The following is a 6,278-nucleotide window of genomic DNA, read 5'->3' as shown; positions in this document are numbered from 1 at the left end:
ATTTAAAACATCCAAATGAAATCAATAAAATGCCAGGAGTAAGCAATACTGTTCAATAACAACTCTAAATTTAAACAGATTAAACTCCCACTCAAAAGACACTGACTGATTGGATTAAAAAGCTAGATACAACTATCTGCTATTTTCAAGAGACTCTCCTCACCTGTAAAGACACACACAGACTGATAGTGAAGGGATGGAAAAAGATATACCATGCAAGTGGAAACCAAAAATGAGCAGGAGTAGCTATCCTTACACCAGATAAAATAGACTTTAAAACAGAAACCATAAAAAAGAGACAAAGGCAGCCACTGTATAATGATAAAGAGATCTATGTAGCAAGAAGACATAACATTCATAAATATATATGCGCCCAACACTAGAGCACCCAGATATATAAAGCGAATAATGGGAGGCCTAAAGAAAGATATAGACCCCAATATGATAATAGTAGGGGACCTTAAGTCCCCTCTCTCAGCACTGGATAGGTCATCTAGGCAACAAATCAACAGAGAAACACAGGATTTAAACTGTACTTTAGACCAAATGGACCTGTCATATATCTACAGAACATTTCATCCAACAACTACACAACATACATTCTTCTCATCAGCACATGGTACATTCTCCAGGACAGACCACATGTTAGGTCGCAAACCAAGTATCAACAAATTTTTTAAAATTGAGTTAATTTCAAGTGTCTTTTTAGACCACAAGATTAAAACTAGAAATCAATAACAAGCAAAACTCTGGAAACTATACAAATACATGGAAATTAAACAACATCTTCCTGAATGACCTATGCATTCAAGAAGAAATAAAACAGGAAATCAAAAAATTTCTTGAAACTAGTGAAAAGAAAGACACATAATACCAAAACCTGTGAGATACTGTAAAAGCAGTACTAAGAGGGAAGTTTATTGCAATAAACACTCACATCAGAAGAACACAAAGATTTCAGATAAACAACCTAATGCTATGCCTCAAAGATCTAGAAAAACAAGAACAATCCAATCCCAAAGTTAGTAGATGGAAAGAAATAATTAAGATCAGAGCAGAACTAAATGAAATGGAAACCCCCAAAATGATACAAAATATCAGTGAAACCAAAAGTTGATTTTTGAAAAGATAGATAAAATAGACAAACCATTAGCTAGCTAATGAAAAAAAGAAAAGAGAAGATCTAAATAACAGAAATCAGAAATGAAAAAGGGGACATTACAACCAATACCACAGAAATACAAAGAATCATTAGAGACTATTATAAACAAATACATAACAACAAATTTGAAAGCCTGCAGGAAATACATAAATTCTTGGACACATACAAAAAAATAGAAATTCTGAACAGACCAATAACAAGCAATGAGATTGAAGCCGTAATCAGCAGTCTCCAAACAAAGAAAAGCCCAGGACCAGATGGCTTTACTGATGAATTCTACTAAACCTTTAAAGAGGAATTAATACTAATTCTCTTCAAACTATTCAAAAAAGTAGAAACAGAGGTCTCTCAAATTTATTCTTTGAGGCCAGCATCGCCTTGATACCAAAATCAGACAAAAAAATACAACAAAAAAAGAAAACTGCAGGCTAACATCTCTGATGAACATAGACACCAAAATCCTCAATTATTAGCAAATTAAATACAGCAATACATCAAAAAAATTATACATCAAGATCAAGTGGGATTCATCCCAGGGATGCAAGGATGGTTCAACATACCCGAGTCAATAAATGTGATAAACCACATCAACAAAATCAACAAAACCTTATGATATCTTGATAGCCACAGAAAAAGAATCTATATATAGAAGAATGAAACTAGACCCGTACCTCTGGCCATATGCTAAAATCAACTCAAAATGCATTAAAGACTTGCATATAAGATCCGAAACTATAAAACTACTAAAAGAAAACATAGGTAATTATTCAAGGGGTGCCAGGCAGTGCACGTGCAGGCATATGGGTCTCTGTTTAGAAGGTGCCACGGCAGTGCTGGAGATGTGAAACTAAATGAACCAAGTGTCCTTTATTACCACGGAGATCTTGGAGAATCTTCTGAGCACCAAGTTCATATGTACTCTGAACTTTAACAGAGGGAAGCTCTAAACGTGTTTTTAACCACAGGACCAGTTTGATGACAGAATAATTATGGAGAGAAAAACAGTGCTTTTTTTTTTTTTTTCAATTGTGCCAGCTTTCCAAGTATCTCAGTGAGAAGTACAGGGATCTGTAAGTGGGAATGAGACTCAGCCAGGCTTACACTCGGGTTCACTTTCTCATCTGTGTACATGCCCCCTAGATCGACCCTTACTCCTCCGAAGACCAGCCTGAAAGCCTTAAAACTGGTCAGATGAGTCAGATGATGATTTTAAAGAACTCTGTGCCAGCTTTTTCCAAAGGGTGAGAAAAAAATGGAAGCAAGAAAGTGTCAGAAGAAAGGAGTACACAAAAGGCCTCAAACATCACTCGTACAAGAAGCAAATTAAAAAGGACTAAACAAACTGCTATCCAGAATGAAATCCTTCAAGGCCCTGCAGAGAAGAAACCTCGATCTGGCATCCAGGCCCCTAGGACTAAAAAGCAAGGAGCAACCAAGTCAAGAAAGTGAACCAGCTCTCACTGTGAATGGAGAGGCAGGTGTCTTGCTCCTGCTCCGTATCAGCCTGTGCTCTGGGAAAGAGCACAGAGCATCCAGACAGAGAGTGCTCCTAACAGTGACTCCCAGCTCCCTCCTTCCTGTGTGAGGACAGCAGTGCCAAGTCCCTCCAAATCCCCAAGGCGGAGCTGGTCCTACAGTGAATGCAGCAGTTCAAGAGAGCAGACCCTGAGTGTTTGAAACATGCTTCAGAAGAGTGCCCCCTCAAGGCCACACTGGAAGAAAATGTCCCAAAGGTTCCTCAAGAGGAGATGATGAGGGGGAATGGGAAAGGGCCCGAGTTCCCTTCCACAGAGAGCTACACTGTGGTGACCTTGGCCCTGCAACAGTAGTTTGTATGGGTAGAGCATCCACATGTGAGGATAGCCGGGAAGAGAAGGGGTTGTTCTTCTGCCAGATCTGTCAAAAGAACCTCTCGGCTATGAACTTGACAGAAGGGAGCAGCACCTGAGCAGGTGCTAGGATGAGGTTGAAAAGGTGCTAAGTCCTTCCACGCCTCAGATCCCTAAGTGCTCGATTTGTGGCAAACTGTTTCTCATCTTAAAGAGCAGAATCAGTCACTTGAAACAGTGTGCAGCAAAAATGGAGGTTGGCCCCCAGCTCCTGCTGCAGGCTGTGGAGCAGCAGACAGCTCATCCCGAGGCAGGCGGCAGCCCAACAGTGTCCAGCTTCAGCAATCACACTGGAGGTCCGAAACAGTGCCACCAACACGAAGGGACCACAGAAGAGGCAGAAGGTGGCCCAACCGGAGGTGCCGTCCAAGGACCTACTGGTGACCATGGCTCTGTCCAGATCTGAGATGGAGCAGAGTCCAGCTATGCTGGCACTCAGACTGGAAAGGGCTTTTTCTGAGAGGAGGAGACTCAGAGCAGAGAAGAAATGCTGGAGGAAGAAGCCCCCGATCCCCCCATCCCCCACAGCTGTTAGTCTGGGACTCCAAGACCACAGGTAGACAGATAGAGGATTGTGTGACCCTGCCCCTTTCAGAGTAAGTGGAGTTGTCCAGCAGCCACCACTTCCTGCCAGCAGGATTTTGTAGGAAGAGTTGGAAAAGGCAGGTGGGTGCCTGCAACCCACCGAAGGAAGTTGGCCCTTATTGTGGGAGAACAGCACCCTGATGGGAGACTGGGCCATGACTCCCATTGTGCCCCAGGGGCCTGTCCAGGGTCTCATGCAGGAGCCTGCTCCACCATTGGTGCTGCTCGAACAGCCAGAGCCAGGCGAGCGAGGGCCACCTGCTCTCTGCAGCACCTCCACTGACAGTTGTGGCCCCAGGGACCCGTCGCCATCAGCCAGCCAGAGGGAGCGCCAGGCCCTGCAGGACCTGGTGGACCTAGCAGGGGAGGAGCTGAGCGCCAGCCCATGGCCCAGCAGTGAGGGCCTGGCTAGCTCTGGAGGGGGTGTGGGGTTGCATTTGGTGCCCAGCAGCCTTCCACTGACCGGGTTTGTCCTGCCATCTGAGGAGAAGCACCTCGAGAGGAGTGGCCACACCTCAGTCTCCCTTGGGTTGCTGGTTGCAGACTTCAGCGCCATGGTCAATAATTCACACCTGAGCTACATGTAGTTCCAGATGGATAGTGGGGAGGTGCTGTATGCCCACAAGTTTGTGCAGTATGCCTGACATCCACCCCTCAGTCAGTATGTAAACAAGGAAAGCTTCTCTGCTGCGGAGGATGGGGACCTGACCCAGTGCGACCAGCTGAGTGATGGGAGTGCGAGGCCACCTGCATGTTCCCATGCTACCTCTACACTGCAGACACCTGCCTTTCTCCCCACCCGGCCCCTTACCTGAGCTCCCTGGTTCTCAGGTTTGGTGTGAGCAAACCTGTTCACCTGTGTAATCAAGAGCCCTTCGTGCTGGATTTAGAGGACAAATGACAAGAGAAGGACAAGAATTGTGAAAGCAGAACGAGAATTTCCAAGCACTTTTGAGGTCAATGTGGGTAGATGAAGAGGAGGAAGCAGAGACTGTGTTGAAATGAGGGCCACAAAGAAAACAGAGAAAAGGTGAGTGAAGCAGAAATAGAAGAAATTTATGAATCTGCAGCTACTCAGCAGAAGCTGCTCCAGGGGGACAGAGCATCAGACACTGATGAGGACACTGACCCGCTCAGGGAGGACAGTCTGGTGTCTGGGCATGTGCTAGCAAGTGTCCAGTGTGGAAAACAGCTGGAAACTGCAGAGCAAATGGAGTCACTGGGGCCAGGAAGAGAGGAGGCTCCAGCCACCTGGGAAATTCTGCTGCTCTGGGGCCAGTGCTCAGAGGGCAGAGGGAGACAGAGAGCCCTAAGCAAGAGGTGCCAAAGGAGACACATGGTGGTTCCAGCTCCACCAGCCCTTCCAGGGGCTGCCGGGCATGGGGAAAAGGAGGCTCCTGTTTGCCCTGGGTGGATGTCCATGATTATGAACAGCTCTTTCCATCAACTCAAGGACAATTCTCTGAACACTCCCAAATAATGAGTGATCACGAGGAATGAAGTGGCACTAGTAGGGGAAGGGGTGGAGATTTTCCATACTGCAGCTCCCTGGCAGGCACTCCCGCCACAGCCATGCTGCTTCCTGTCACAGCCGCCCCATGGCAGGGTCCCTGGCCAGTCACATCTTCACTCCCATCACTCAATGGATTTTCCCCAGTTAACACCCCACTTGCACAGCAGAGTTTCCAACGTGGGCTCCCCAAACTTACTGTCTCTAGTTATACCATCAAAGCAGGGGAGGGACAGCAGTGTTCTCGCATTATCTAAAGAACCAGGCTGCCAGAAAGGCAAAGAATGTCGTTCCATGTGAGAATGCAAAAACGAGGGGTTCTCGATTTCCCCAGAAAAATCTCCATCCATTGACCTAACCCAACCAAATCCTGACCATTTGAGTTTTAGAGCTCAGAATTCTTCATCCAGTGTGAACAAAGAAGATGAAGTTATCCTTTTATTGGATTCAGATGAAGAGCTGGAGCTAGAACAAACCAAAATAAAGCCAGTTTCTGATGATCCCCAGAAGAAAGAAAAGTTCTAGGAATTGGCCCCAAGTCCTTTGTTTTCAGTCATTGATGTCAATGCAGATCAGGAGCATTCCCAAAGCCCACTAAGAAGAGAAGCCCAGTCGCAGGGGGTTGGAGGAGGGACAGCTGGAGAGTCAGGACTCTTGGGGCACAGAGGAGCCCCCTGGCTGCTCTGTGACCACAACAGTGGCCTTGACGAGGACACCACAGACACCTTGTGGCTGGTGCCTGCTACCCCGCTGGCCAGCAGAAGCCATGACTGTTTATCCCAGACCCAAATTACAGGTCTCAGGGCCAGGGCTCTTGCAGATGGATGACCCCACACATGCCCAGGGACCCTGTGGGTAACAGGGAAGTGAGTGAAGCTGCACAGAAGCTTTCAGTGATCGTGCCTGAGATGTCATCTCCCTGCCGTGCTCTGGTCACTCCAGGAGCTTCCAACAGCAGACGCAGGTCTATTGAAGCCCTTCCAGGCCCTGCCCAGGAGGCCACCAGCACTCTTCTCTGCTGGCTCCTCCTTCCCATTGAGGGAGCACTCACCAATTTCACCTGGCTGTTCCAGAAGCACTCGCCACCTGGGCCAAGCCTGCCAAATCCAGCCACAGCGAGCAAATGGTGGAA

At 46.8% G+C, this 6,278-nt stretch overlaps 1 pseudogene; it reads left to right on the top strand.

Moving 5' to 3' along the window:
* Positions 1 to 2,291: 2,291 nt before the first annotated feature.
* On the top strand, positions 2,292 to 5,974 carry LOC103600046 (annotated as a pseudogene).
* The last annotated feature ends 304 nt before the right edge of the window (positions 5,975 to 6,278 follow it).

Source organism: Galeopterus variegatus, unplaced genomic scaffold, assembly GCF_000696425.1.
Source record: "Galeopterus variegatus unplaced genomic scaffold, G_variegatus-3.0.2 Scaffold3199, whole genome shotgun sequence".
NCBI classification, from domain to species: Eukaryota; Metazoa; Chordata; class Mammalia; order Dermoptera; family Cynocephalidae; genus Galeopterus; species Galeopterus variegatus.
This window is presented reverse-complemented; position numbering and strand designations above follow the sequence as displayed.